The 15,433-nt window shown below is 41.5% G+C and overlaps 1 protein-coding gene across 3 annotated transcripts in view; it reads left to right on the top strand.

Moving 5' to 3' along the window:
- The first annotated feature begins 9,401 nt into the window (after positions 1-9,401).
- CDH11 (cadherin 11) overlaps positions 9,402-15,433 on the top strand; it is an 83,316-nt gene continuing 77,284 nt past the window's right edge. The window contains exon 1 of one of the 3 annotated variants that reach the window (XM_030469752.1): positions 9,402-10,165. The gene's annotated coding sequence lies outside the window, so the exon portion shown is untranslated. The remainder of the gene's footprint in view (positions 10,166-15,433) is intronic. The other 2 variants (XM_030469753.1, XM_030469754.1) reach the window with 2 other exon arrangements.

The following is a 15,433-nucleotide window of genomic DNA, read 5'->3' as shown; positions in this document are numbered from 1 at the left end:
ACACTTGTTGCTGTCACTATTATCAGTTTTAGTATTACAATTAAAAAGCTAAAGGTCTGTGGATCTGAAGTCTTCCTTCGAATTTGAAAGTCTTCAAATTTGAAGTCTTCCTTCAAATGTGTGAGTGTGTGTAACTCTTGAGGACATAAAGGTGTTATTTACCAGGACTGTTCATGAATTCTCTCATTTTGGTATTCTGGAATAAAAATTTTCAAATGCTGTGATCTTTCACAAGCCATGCAGTCCAATTAAAACTTCAAAATAATGCCAAACTGCATTATCAAACTGAAAAAGAAAACACCTGTGCCTATAATAAGTACTTTATGTATGGCACCATAAAAATAAAGTTATAAGAGCTCCATGACTTTATTTGTAGAAGGCCAGATGAGATTCCAATGAAATGAGTTTTAAGATCTGAGGAATCTATTTACTGGCTCATTTTAACATCTTGTAGTTATGTTACTGAAATTTCAGACCAGTAGCTTGGCCCATTCAGGACAGGCCTCAGTGCCTGGTATGGAATAGAGGGTAGGCAGCAACGGAAGAGAATATCCACCTTTTTTTTTTCTGAAATGCTGCAGAAGGCAACCCCTTTCCAAGAGGTTGCTTAGAAAAGCATCCCTAAAAGCAGAAAGCAACTACGGAGAGCCTCTTGGAGGTTACTGCATAGGAGGGGGCTACAGGTACTGCTTTCCATTCCATGGAAATGAGTTCATCTAGATGCTAAGCAGTTCAGTGAGGGCTACTTGCACATTCCTACTGCAGCAGTGGAAAATGAAGAAGGATGAGGCTTTCTCCAAGTAGGTCTTATGAAAGCATTTTCCATGGATTAAGGGCTCTGAAGATCCAGAACATACGTAATTTTCTCCAATACTCCTAGGAAAAAGCCTAGGAAAAAAGATGTGTAAATTGCATTAAATGCCTATGTAAGGAATTTGTTTGTGTTGTGTAACCTGAACATAGGCTGAAAAAGCATATTCTGTGCGGAAATTCGCATTAGTTTCTTTTTTAAATATGCACTTTTTCTTCCTTTGTTGATTAAATTAATGGGGTTGTTGTATTGGATTTTGAGTTGGAATATGTTTTTCTTCTAGTTGCATTTGACAGTGTGGCAGCATAGTTTGAACATGTTTTCCACGATTTGTTAGCACCCACAATATTTCATTCAGAAAAAAACTGACATTTTTTGATGCATTAAGCATCAGTGTTAATCTACCTTCTGATTTTGAAAAATGGAAGGCAAACAGTAACACATCTCAGCTATTGAATCAATAGAAGATTTGTGTTTGGTTTTTTTTGTTGTTTTGTTTTGGTTTTTTTCTTAAAAAATAAAAGACATTAACACATGTACAGAACAAATAACCAAAAGCACCAAATGACGAAGCAAAAGAAAAGCATTATGAAAAGCTGTATTTCTCACTGGTATCATAAAATACAGTGGGGACAGAAATCTTGGTTTTTCAAATAGGGAAATATCAAAAATTGAAATGGCATAAGAATTTTTCTAGAGTAGTGTATGTGACTGTGGCTGTGACATTATTCCTCTAACAGTGGCAGTGTATTTGTAGTGGCTGTTTGCATAGAGATACGCAGGGGTTCTCTGTGACGAGTTGAGCTGTGCAGTTGAAGACTTACCAGCTAACACGTGTCTTCATGAGCACTTACTGGTTGGTCAAAGGATAAAAGAAGCTTGTTCAGCCCTTTCTTATGTGTGGATGCTGCAAAGCTGTGAGGCCTGAGCTAAAGCTCACAGAAGTCAATGCGAAGCCTTTCCCAACTTCTGTAGTCATTGAACATGCTCTATTTAAATCTCCCATCTCGTTCCTTCAGACATAGAACCTTAATGTTTGTACTAGTTTCTAACAGATGCCTAAAGGACACCTTTTTTTTTTTTTCATAGAAGCTTGTTAGATTATCTATCTAATCTTGAATTAAAGACAAATATATGCCCGAGCTTCCTGAAGTAAAGCCTATCATTTTCAAGCATGACTCTCATTCACCTCTTTGAGTGATTTATAACCCTTGACCTACTTGTACATGGAACTAAAATTGCCATGTAATACTGGTCTTATGTTATTGGGAAATACAGGGGAAAAAAAAAAAAGAATCACAAGTCTCTAATAATTACCTGGTATTAAACAAAATGATACCTTATTATACATAGGATTTAAAAGAAAAAATCTTGGTGATCAATGAAATTTTAAGCCACATGGCAGATTGATAGTAAAGCAGCACCATTTCATTTTTCAACAAGTTTAATAACTGAGATTGTTTACTTGTTTGGTGATTGATTACTGTATGAATCATCTAATGTTTTTAGTTATGACTCATCTGACAAACTCTAAAGTCTGTTATATTTTTATCTTCTGATAAAAGCAATATTAAAGAATTATAATCTTGTGGACTTCAAATAGTCAAGAAAACAACCTATATTTCTTTTTATAACTCTTTTACTCCAGCTCATTAGAGAAACGTTATTTAGTGTTTTTTTCTGTAGCAGATAGATGTTAATGCAGTGATAGCATATCACTTGGTTCAATATTATGTATGGCTTTAAGTAGAATTTATAGATAAAGGTATATAATTTTGTCATTATTTTGCTGGTCTATATAGAACAGCTAAATTTATAATTGTTAACTGAACTCTTGCAATCATGATAGTGATTGATTCCCTGGAACCACGCAACATGGTTATTTGTATAGTGGTGTAAAAATGCCTTTGATTATGGCCTTGTATGGCTCGAGAAGTAGCTACTGGCTCATAGTACCTGGAATAGCATGGGGACATACGCAGAAATCACAAATAACAATCTGGAATACTTGAGGCGCATGCTGGGCAAGATTGACTATCTCAAGCTGCGGGCATTAAATGAAGAGAGATCTTCGTGCTAGATAAGCATGACTGCCTGGTGTTCATCAGTGCAGAAGGGTTAGCAGCTGAGATTACAGGAACATCATTCTCCTTTAAATCTTCTTGGGCACTATTTGGGCTATTTGCAAACTGATGTTAGATATACCCAATACACATGTAAAGAGTATTTGCAGCAGGCAGAAGTACATTCTAACAAATCAAACGTGTATTCTTTAGACAAAAAATTGAAAATGGGAAAAAAAAAAAAGCAAAATTGTGAAGACATGGTGGGTTTTTTTCTTAGGTTTTGGAAGAAGCGCAATCAGTAATTGTACAGCACAACCTGCACAAAATAAATGATACTCAGAAATGGAATTAAAAGACATAATTATTACCAGCTATTTAACTATGCTGTATCTTACTATCAAATGATGTGTGTATAAGCCATGAATTCTCTCTAGTAAGAGGCAGTAATTTTTTTCAAGCTTGTTTTCTAATAAAATAAATTATATAAGCTAAAAGTTCAGTACATTAGAGGAATATATTTGGAGGCCTCATCCTTCTAGATAGCCTATGTAGGCAGTGCCATACACACAAATGTCTGTGTGTACACACATATGTATAAATGCATTTCTTTCTTTCAATGTACAATGTCAGAAATAGATAAGTTTCAGGTTCTTAACTAAATAATACCTTGTCTAAATGAGAAATTTAATTTTCTGATCTGTATTTCTAAAAACCCATTAACAAAAGATATGGATACATTAAAAAATTCAAGATCTGACTCACCATTGAGGCCTTTTTTCCCCCTGAATTGTTTTGCACTGTAATTTTTGGATACTTGGTTGGAACTATAAATAGGGTTTACACATTGGTCAGCAGATCGTCTGCATACAACATTTTTCAATGAACGTCCTTCTGAATACTATTCTCTGATCATTTACTTTGGTACTGTAAAAACCACCCAGCTGGGGCTTCATCCTTGATTAGGTCAAGTCTGTAACCCAAGGCAACCAAAAGGCTGTTTCAGTGCCTCTGAAGATTTCCCAGCCTTGAGAGAACCCTTCAGAACATAAAAGCTGACTGGTTCAGTCCTGCCTGGTCTTTGGTACATCACAGTAGACCTGAGGAAATGGGATGATGGCCAACATGCTGCTGAATCCTTACTTATCACAATACTTTTTAAAACTGAATAAAATAGTCACAAAAGATTCTGAGAACTGTAAGATGGTCTCAAAGCTCAGTGAAAGAAATGTCTAATTGTCCATACTCAGTACATACAAAACCATTTCCTCAGATTTTGTAAAACAATATAGCACCTCTCATCAAAGTCTTAATAAAAACAGACCTAGCTTTGAAAGGTATCTGAAACCTGGAGAAAAATAGTCTTCTGTTTTACTGCAACCTAAATGAAATTGGACTCAGTTCTGTTGTCTTTTATGGGTAGGCAGGTGCTTATTCTGTGGCCTGGATCTGGCCACTTGGATTGGCTGAAGATGAGGATTTTCACTTTCATCATGAAAACGAGTTAAAATGTGAAATGTCATCAAGGCCAGACTCCATCTGCAGATGAATGAGAAGAGATTTGCCTGAGTCTGCTGTGGGAATGAGACCTTTTTTTGTAGTGAACAGGGAAAAGAAAACAAGCCCAAAATACTGGTTCCTCCTTGATATATGAGGCACATCAGTCTTGTATTTGAAAGTACCACCTTGGGCACCACTTGGAATAGGTGATTCAAGCTGGTGATTTATCAGTGTAGGTAGTGCACTTATAAGAAGCTCCAAGTGCATATCTGAAATCTAAAAAACCACCACTAGCCCCAAACCTTGCATAGCACTGTTTATAGAATTGTAGTATTTCTGTAGTTCAGTTTAGTTTTTACTGTAATCCTCTTCCCATTTCAAAATTTCCTTTTGTCTCCTTTTCGAAGCTTCAAGTATAACGTAAAATAGCCAAAGAAAGATTTTTGCGTTGCTAACTTTGTGGAAATAGTTTCTGTATCAGTTGCTTTGTGTAGAATTTTTTTAACCTCAGTGATTTTGCCTTTTTTAACCTTTCTCTCAAGTAAGCACTTGTTGTTATATTCTTATATTTCTACAAGTAAGACGTTTGTTATTGGAAAAAACAGCTTTAGATTCCAGCTGCTTTGAGCTGTCCATTCTTCATTGCGTAAAACAAGATGCATGCTTCTGTTAAGTTATACTCTTCTTACACACTTGTCTTCTCACTGTGATGTTATGGTGGCTTAATTAGTTTTCCTGGTTTTGGAGTCATTAAAAGCATTTTTTTTTTCTCTCTCCTTCAATCCTGCTCACCCTCACATTTTCACATAGGAATCAATCTTTACTTTGTTTCACTAGCAAACTAACAGTGAAATTGAAGGGCATTTTGGACAAAAGCCTAGTTCAGACTATGTGGAATATTCTTTATTATAAGCCTCTTCTCTTTCATTGTTTCTCTTGCTTCTTCCTGAATTCGCAACTCCTGCAGATAGCACTATACTGTTCATGTGCCTTTTAAGTCCCTAATACTTTCCAGGTGAGAAGAAAAGTGAAGGAAATTGCAGGTTTGTTAAAGGTAGCTGAGAAGGAGGAGAGTCTGTTGGAAGACATGTGCCTGTAGGGCTTGGAGAAAACAGGGTCAAAAGGTGAAAAGGAGTTTCTTCTTTCATACTTATGCATAGATGTGGCCAAGCTATTCAGTAAATGGAACATTGATAAATTCTTTCAAATTTTGAAAGGCGTTTTGGAGTTCAGTTTCTGAAGTTCACAGTTCAAGCTTTTTCATGCACCCTAATACAAATGTCCAGCTTAAACTTATACCTGCTTATGCTTATTTCATGAACTCAGTTGCAATGTTTCCTAGAACAATGATTCAATTAGAAGTGCATGTACCCCCTTAAATGCTTAGAAAACAAATCAGCCAGCTTCTTTTCAAATGATAAATGGGTTAACTTGTGAAGCAATGAGCAGCATTTTAACAAACTTCAGATTCTGTAAGCCCGCAGTAGATAAAGAAGCCTTTTCTTAGGTTTTCAGATTTGTTATCACAGGTGTTCTTAACCTAAATATATGGATATGCAAAACCAAATAATGTTTAAAATATGTATAAACTTCCTTTATTTATGTCTGACACTGATTTCATTCTGACACCAGGTTTTAAGCAGCTGTAAATGCTAACTCTGGACCTCGCTGTACTCCCCTGCTGCTCTGCCATGACTTCCATGCCAGCAGGATAGCTAAGGCCTGCTTTTTTGGTTTGCATCTAACATTTTGTGAAGCGAGGTGGCAACTGTGTTTAGAAAGATTTCCCACTAGTTAATCTGATACTGTCCACATTGAATTTACATTGGCTTCAACATGCCATTCATCTAGCCTAAGGCTTCATAGGTGAAGAATCACCAACCAGTAGAAATAGTCTGCAAAGGCAAAAATTTGCAGTAGATTATCCTCTTTACCTTGACTTGTCAGGATGCAATGTTTCTGAGCTTGGAGCAGGTGATCCTCGAATACCAACCTGCATTCTTGGCCCCCCTATCTTCTAGGGCTTTATCCCATGGAACTTTACAAAGTAGGTTCCTGAAGAGGCCAAAGTCTGCTCTCTTGAAGCCCAGGGCAGTGAGCTTGCTGCGTGCCCTTCTCACTGCCCTGAGGATCTTGAACTCGGCCATCTCATGATCGCTGCAGCCAAGGCTGCCTTGGAGCATCACATTCCCCACCAGCCTCCCCCTGTTGGTGAGCACAAGGTCAGCCATGGCACCTCTCCCTGTAGGCTCCTCTATTACTTGCAAGAGGAAGTTGTCCTCCACACAATTGAGGAACCTCCTGGATTGCTTGTGCCAGGCCGTACATACTCGATTTTAAATGGCTTAAGGTAGCTGAAATTAATTTCACAGTGGTTATTAATGTAATCAGACTTGGGAGTTAGTGAGAGGTGCAAACACATAGATTTCAGCAAGAGTTTTGCTTTAATTTTGTTTGCAGATAAGGACTGTTTATCTATAGAACCTGTAGGAAGATGAACAAATGAGAGAAAAATAATAGCAGAATCTGATTAGTTTACACCCAGATTTCAATACAGAAGGAAGTGAGGAAACAAGCCACTCACCAGAGCAGATGTTACTATGCTCATTTGTTAACGTGCCTCCTTGAGTGAAATTAATGAAACCTTACCTTATGGATCAATACGCTCTTTGACTAGAGAATATTATGGGTACCTATTATATATGCTTAATTAGATTGAAATTGCTTTTGCATTTCCTTTATGTTCAAAAAAATCTGATCTCAGCAGCTTAAGAAAGGGAATTACAAAAATCACCCCCTCCATTGTGCTCCTAAAGCCAGCAAGAGAAGGGAAAAGAGAAAAAATCCTCAGCCAACTGCCCAGCTCTGGGCTCTAGCTTAGTGGCAATTTTGGCAGAGCTGCACTAAGTAGTACTCACTGCAGTGTATCCACAAAGAAAACAAATGGTAATTCTCATACTATCATCACAGGAGATTGATGGTGTCCATTAAAGGCAATAGGCTTGGACTGGGACTGTATGGAACTATTTTGAGGCACATTTCTCTTCCTCTCGTATTTTCTGTCCAAAACCAATTTCTTGACAAAACTGCTCCAAATTAATGTGCATCACCCTCCTTCCTCAGCTACATCTCCCCAAAAACATTCTAGAGTGATCCTTTACATGTTTTATTTCTTGATGGCTATTTATTACTCCTTGAATTTTCTATCAAAAAACATTCCTAAAATTAGTTTTCTTAGCACCACAGCCCTACTCCTATCAAAGTGAAGCGCTTAGTATTTCAATACCAATTAATTAGTGGTCTTGTTACTTCATGCTTTTGGCTCAGCCCAGCATGTTTCTGAGTTTGCTCACTGTTTTCCCATGCCTGTCCCGTGCTCAGCTCTAAGTTGTCCACACCAGGGCTGCTTTACTGGTTACTCGCCTGTCCCGTGCTCAGCTCTCTGGGTCCTGGTGAGGCCCTGGGTGCTGCTCAGTGCCCTGGGTTATTTTGCCATGCATTCACCTCGGAGCCCTTCCACCGTTCCACTTCATGGTACATACACACCATTGCCTGCTACATTTATGAATCAAATTGTGAACTCCCAACTGCTTTCTGAAGAATATTTTAGCCTTATATTCTCCAAGGCCCCCAGCTCTGCAGCCAGAACACTCCTGCTTTTTCCCTGGGGCTGACATCAGGCAGGACTGAGGTGGTTTAACTGGAGGAAAGGAAGCTCAGGGGAGACCTTATTGTGCTCTACAACTGCCTGAAAGAATATTGTAGCAAGGTGGGAGGTGGTCTCTTCTCTGAAGTAACAAGTAATAGGACAAGAGGAAATGGCTTCTAGTTGTGCCAGGGGAGGTTTACACTGGGTATTAGGAAAAATTTCTTCACCAAAAGGGGTGTCAAGCACTGGAACAGACTGCCCAGGGAAGTGATTAAGTCAACATCCCTGGAGGTGTTTAAAAGATGTGTAGATGTGGTGCTTAGGGACATGGTTTTAGTGGTGGACGTGGCAGTGCTTTGTTAATGTTTGGACTTGATGCGCTTGAAGGTATTTTCCAACCTAAACTATTCTATGATTCTATGACTTGCTACTGTGCTGTGCTAAGTTCAGTGTCCCTTGGCCTGCTTAGAATGCATTGTTTATCAGCTTTCCTCCTTCTAGATTCTTTGTTTGTACAGTGGCAGCTTTTGTGGCAATTATTATTTTTTTCTTTGCCTGGAGTTATTGGCAGAGCTAATTAACCACAGAACATAAAAGCCTTGCTCTTCGGGGCTGAGTGGTGTGGTCACAGAGCAGTGTGAGTGCTGCCTTGCGGTGTGGGAGATGAACAGTCGGGTGGGTTGCCTGAGGATGAGCAGATTATCTTCACAAAGAGGTATCTAGTTATTTTCAACAGCAAATGCAATCCTTATTTTTGAGGGGCTGTGCACCGCATCCTTCTTTGCTCTCCCCGCACTGCTCCACAGCTCCGCAGACGGCACTGACTATGCAGACAGCCACCTTAGAGCACACAGGTCTTGGCAACTGTGGCAAAAGCTGGTGGGTGAGAGGGGGCTTGGCGAGCTCAGGTGTGCCTGTGTGGGCATGACAGAAGGACACTGCATGGTGCCTCTGGGTGTGGATAGGTACATCAACTCAGAGCACTTCTCCCTGGGCTTGTAGAGCTCAGCCCTGCCTAGGAATTAATTATTGCTGGGGTTTTCACTTTAGGGAGTAAAAACCTAGAGAGTGAGAGTGGCAGCCTCTGGGCCAGGTGTGTTTGGAAAAGAAAGCATCACCCCGTCCACCTCCACTGGGAGGGCAGCCTGCCGGGGCAGAAGCCTGGCCTCTGCGCTGCTCCCGACCAAGATTTTCCACATCTAGAAATGCCTGAGGAACTTTTTCGGTATGGTGGGGTTTTTTTGTTTGTTTGTTTGGTTGGTTGGTTTTGGTTTTGGTTTTTTTGTTTGGTTTTTTTTTCCTCCTGGACAAATGTCTGCTCATGACAGGAAACATGACTGGATTCGGTATAAAACGCTCCTGCTGTTTGTGCAGCTCAGTTTCCCTGCCTGTGCTCCGCGGTGGGGGTAGCCCCGCGCAGGAGCCCTCCTGCAGCGGCGGTGGCCTGGCTGCCTGTGCCCGGAGCTCTCGTCCGGGTTCCAGCCCCCCCCCGCCCCGCGTCGCCGCCGTCGTGGGGTGGTCCTGGGCTGCCCGCAGAGAAGCGGCGCCAGGGAAGGGACTGGGCATTGCTGCCGGCAGCCCTCGGGCAGCAGGACGCGTGTCCCCGCGTCCCCGCAGACGTGTGTGTGGGTGCCCGTGCGGGGGTTGCAGGACTGGCTCGTGGGGCGGGGACGGCGAACGCTGCCCATCGTCGGGGTTTGGGGGGCAGAAGGAGCCCCGGGCTCCTCGGTTTGCCGTCCCAACCTCAGCTTCTCCCCCGCAGGCATCAGAGGGCACTGGGGACGCGGGGCCCTGCGGGAGGGCAGGCTCTGGGGTCTGCTTTCCTTTGGGGCGGGGGGAAGGGAGAAGAAAATAAAGAAGCAACAGCCTCCAGCTTTTCCCTTCCTCTAATCTTGCTTCACTCCCCCTTGCTCCCTCTCCCTCCCTCTCTCCTTTCCTTTCCCCTTTCCCCTCCCTCCCTCCCTCCGTCTTTCTAATTCCTGCCACTAGCTCAGAGCCTCATTCAGCAGCCGCTGTCCGTGGAGTGTAATAGGCTGAAGATGCCGCCGTTTCTGCTCAGTGTCTAGTTGTGAATGGGACTTGCCTCCTCTCCCTCCTCCGGAGGTGGCTAAGGGAAACAGCCAGCCCCCGCTGGACCCGCAGGTAAGCGGCGGCCGCAGCCGGCAGCCCCGGGGAGCAGCGGGACACGCCGGCGCCGGACTCATTTTGGGGGAGCGGGGCGCGCTGCTGGCGGGCGAGGCATCAGCGAAGGGAAGGAGAAGGAGCAGGAGCGGGGCGGCGGGGGAATGGTCGTTCCCTGCAGCTCAGAGCAAGAGGACCGAGCGGAGGATGCGTGCGCGTACAGCCGAAACTTGACAGCAGTGGCGGGGCTGGGGCGGGGTGCGGGGTGCCGGCCCGGGGGTGCGGGATCGGCTGTGGCTGGGGGCGAGGTGGTCTCTTCACAGGCTGAAATGGAACACAGTGGCAAACGGTAGTAGTATTGTTTAAAAATCCGTTCTTGCTCGGGGAGGGGGACGGGCGAGCATTTGTCCCTTTTACAATGTTCCTCCGGATAAGCAGATATTGAAAGCCCCGAACTGAAAATCTTTTACTCGCACTGTAGCTCCCAGACATGAAATGGATATGCAGAAATTATGAGTGCGTGAAATGAAGGGTGCTCTATCCAGAATTAAAAAGGGGAAAGACTTTGATTTTTGTTGTGGAGGGTTTTTTTGTGGTTTTAATTTTTTCTTTTTTTTTTTTTTTTTTTTTTTTTTTTTTTAATTTTATTTCATTTTGCTTGCTGGCTTTCAAGTGCGTTACTACTCACAAGGTACCAAAATGGTATCTGTCTCTAATACGGGCTAGTCCAAAAAGCGTTAGAGTCTTGGGTGATACATGCATAAGCACGTCCCCAAGAAAGGTAAAATAGATTAGGCTGCGGCTCCCCATAAATACCATTAACTTTTAGAATAAAAGTGCTTCCTGTTCAGTCCTTCGGGAGCACATATAGCAGTCTGACATCATGATACAAATGCCTTTACCTTTTACAGAAGTCCCCCTTTATTGTCTACTCTTTTAAGTATTCATTTGGCGAGGAGAAAACCAGTGTATGCTAGGAGATCTTCTTTGTACCGCTGCTACAAACGACAGTGTGGCTGTGTAACGCAGTATTTACCTACAGAGATATCTGTGACAAAGGAACCTCTTTAGCAAATGAGGTCACTAATTCAGAAATTGGCTCTTTGTGAAGAGAATGCTCATTTCTTTTTCACATTCCGGTGACTAGTAACTCACTGGGAAAGACTTTCTTCCTGTTGATTTGTAATGGTGATACAAAAAGAATTTCACAGACTCTGCACTCCGCTATTAAGAAATTAAATATTTTTAATTATTTAATAATGAAACTGTTGAATAAGAAAAGCGGTAACAGATTCAGAAGCAGGGATGCACTCACTCAGACATTACTGAATGTCCATCTCTTTTCCTCTCCTTGCTTTTATGCTTGCTTCAGTGTTTCCAAAGTCTGTGTGATTCTCCAGGTACTTTGTTCTTTTTCTACACTGGCTAATGTATACCAATAAATAAATTTGCTTTCAGTGTAGGAGTTCCGCAATAATTAATTTGACATCTGCCTCAGTTAGGTCTGTCCACTGAGATTTGGAGCACAAATCGATGATTGTACTTAGCCCTTTGGATGATTTTATATGGTGAGATATATAGAAGTATATGGAAATGGAATTGCAGATGTTTGCTTATGAACTGCATTTTCATAGCTGAGTGGTGCAATTCACGTTGGTGGGTGAGGGCAGTAAGAACCGTAGAGAGACTGAGAGCAGAAGGTCTGGTCTGAGGTTCATACCTGAACACATGAAACGTTCTTCTAGCATATTTCTTAGTCTACTACACTCTAGAAAACAGAAGTTTCTGGGTGTACTTCGAAAACAGTTCTTCTTCCTCTTGGAGAAGAATAAAATGAAGTTACAGAACTAAGAACAACATCTTCAATAAAAGAATTGGAAATTCTTCAGGAAAATTGCCTACAAGACATCTTTCTGCTGTAGGCTCTGTTCTTAGGCCCTGGAATAGGATATGTTTTTGTTTGGTTTTTTTTTTTTTCACCTCAGCCTTGCACTGGAGCATCAGAGAATGAGCATGGACAGAGAATGCTATTTATAGACTTCTCCACATCAGCTGTAGCTTTGCTAAAATTTTAAGTGTTGCCTGTCCAAAAAAATCACTAGGGAGTAGATTACTTCATTTCCAGAAATGCTGCTACAATAGGGTATGTCAAGAGATAAGTCATTGCGATTTATCATCAGCAGTTTCAGAAGGAAATATGTGTGGAAATGGTTGATGGAGAGATGGGACAACTAAATTCATTTTTCTTTTGCATAACAGTGTGGGGAAACTACAAAGATTAGGGTAACTTGTATGATTTATCTGATCAAATGCTTTAAAATATATCATGTGATTTCAGCTTCAATTAATATGCTATTCTGACACCATTTGACATATTTAATTTAGTGTAAGAAACATATGTAAAGTTCAGAGTTCCAGTAGACTAACAGTTGTTTTCTGCAGATGCTGTAACTAAACAAAGCTTAACTTGAGAAACAAATATTTTATTGCTGTGATTTCCACAACAGAAGTTATTTCTAGCTCAGATATCACAGAAATTGAAAGCAAATTCAAACTTAAAACTAGTGTCTCCCCTTTTTGGTGAATCCCCTAAATCATTTCTGAATCCATTTTGTGAGCTGGGTGTTTAGCGAAATGTCTTCAGTGTGTGAGACACAGAGGTCTCATCTGGAATCAATTAATTTGAAGCAGTTTAGCAACATAGTTTCTAGACTTGTTTTGTGCCTGAGTTTTTATACTAACATTTTAAGCTAAAAATCTGTGTATAATTTCCTATGCTGTACCCCTCGCTTTTTTTTAATGGCGCTTCAGTTTTCATTGTCCCTTTGTTGGGACCAGTCCAAAGCTTTGGGAAATAAATGGAAAGACGACCACAGATTTAAACGTAGTTTGGATCAGGCACTTTATCCATACGAATTAAGAGGGTTTTACTTTACACTTAAGTATTGTCATTTCATGTCATATGCTTATATTTTACTTTATCTCTTATCAGTTAAGGAGCAATGTAGTCATGTACTCTAAAACTCATTTGTACTATTTTAGGAGAAAATGTAGTCCTGTGTTTGGGTTTTGATGCTGAAGACTCTGATACTCTTAGGCTGAGAAAGTATTGATTCATTTAAGTGCAAGCCTATGCCAAATTAGTAAACCCATTCATTCTCTTTTCCTGTGTAAGTAAGGACTTTAGAGTCATTTAAATGCTACCGAAGGGTGGCAAATTTGCTCACCATGCTCCCAAAGGAGAGGTTTTTACTCACGGAGCCGGGATTACTGGAAGTCGTTCTCCCGGTGTTGAGTTTATTGGCATCCCTCCGCCTTGCCCAACGCGTCCGTTGAAGGCGGCCCGAGGAATGGCCGGCAGCGGGGCGACCGCGGACCGGGGTGGGGGGCTCTGTGGGGCTCGGCGCGGCGGCTGCCGGTCGGTCACTAGAGGGCACTGACGCTCTTCGCCGCCGGCCCCGCCGCTTCTCCGGGCGCTGTGAAAAGCCGTTTTGTTACCACCAGCATCGCCGGCCCTCTCTGGGGAGACGGGATTCAATCTCGCTGTGGTGCGGGCTAATGCTCGGGCAGTTTGTCAGGATTAACATCCTTCTAGTCGGTGGATCGCGTTACCTTCGGCGTCGTGTTACCGCCTTGCAGAGTTTTGGAATCCCGTAACTTCAGGTTATCTGAAGAGTGTCATGGCTGGAGTCTAGGTGTAAAATAAGTACCACTCAGTTCTCTCAGCGGCAGTGGTTTGTAAGGGGTTTACTATCTCTTTCTTCCTTTTTCAAAGACAATGTCAGCTCCTGCTATGCCAAGAGAAAGAGTTTAAAGACAGAAAAGATGTCAAAGCAAAAAATACTTCTTTCAAAAATTGTCATGCTTGAAAGGTCTTATAAAGACATCCTTGATAGAAAAATACCCCAAACATATTAAACCAAATTGGTCTAATTTTACCCATACACTGACATCTAGGTCAGTGGAATTTAGAACTGAAGAATTGAGAAAAGTAGATTGGTCCAAATCATTTCCGTATATCCTGTAGTGCCTTGGAATATAAAAGATGTTGTTACAACCCATCCTTGCAAATGCTGAGCAAAAAAGACGTACGTGACACTATAGATGTTAAATGGTTGCAGGCTTGGAAGGAGTCTCATTTCCACCTGCGCTCTTCTGATGTTCTTCCCTAGACATCCGCTTTGAGGTACTGCTAAGGGCAGGATGCTGGACTGCATAGGTTTTTGATTTAACACATAGACCTGTGTATAAGAAATACATACGATAAATGTGCAGGATGTTATAATATTATATTGTATCTCTGGCAGATACACAGTCGGAGAAACTAATGTTTCTAATAGAAATTGTTGTCTACAACATCAATGCCAAAAATGGGCAACACAGTGCTGTAATAGTTGTATAAGTTTCCGTCAATCACATGATTTAGGATATTAATTAAGAATTATCATAAAGTAATAACTTTTGGTGAGAGATCAACTACCGCATTGGAAAATGAGCACTGCTTTGCTGAGGAGCACTGTGTTGCAAAGAGCAGTCCAAGACCCCTTAACTGCATCCTCTGTGCTCCAAGGCAGGGAACATCCCTTAAGCTATTAGATGTGACCAAGGTGGATGCAAAAGTTAGAGCTGACAGTCATGTTCAAGGGCCCCCAGAGAACATTATGCATGGCTGGGTCTTTAGCAGTGCCTTGCAAGCCAACAGGAACTGGGAGGCAAATATCTGGAGCAGCCAGGCCTGCTGCTGAGCAGTGCCCATGGGGAAGGTGACATTATGGTTAATTTTGCCTGACAAAGGCATGAGGCTTTCTTCCATAACTGCTTGGGTGGTGCGGTGGCTTTCTGGCACCCCTGTCCCATTGAGCTCTCTTCACTCCATGAGCCATAATTTATCTTTTCAATTTTAAAGTGCTGGCTTAAGCAAATTGTAAGGGGTTTTGTGTATTTTCTCCAAAGTTTGGCAAAGAGTAGGAGCCCTCCCCCTTCTGAATCAGCAAGACTTCATCAGAACACTTAATTGTAATGCAATGGAAGGCAGAGTTGGAGTAGTAGAAATCAATGTAAATGGATTAAAAGAAAAGGACCAAGGAACTGAATATAAAAGAGTAGCCAGGATTTTCCAGAGTGATTGATGAACAATGCAGCAATAGGTTTCCAAATATAATTCATTATTATAATGATGATTTAATAGTTCATCTACAGATAGACTGTAGCCACATTGTAGATAATTTAACATAAAATGCAGTTGTGGGTTGTGAAGTATTAAAAAGTGTGAAAGATTGAACAGAACTT

Source organism: Strigops habroptila, chromosome Z (genome assembly GCF_004027225.2).
Source record: "Strigops habroptila isolate Jane chromosome Z, bStrHab1.2.pri, whole genome shotgun sequence".
Lineage (NCBI taxonomy): Eukaryota > Metazoa > Chordata > Aves > Psittaciformes > Psittacidae > Strigops > Strigops habroptila.
Note: the sequence above shows the minus strand (reverse complement) of the source record. Positions and strands in the feature narration are given on the sequence as shown.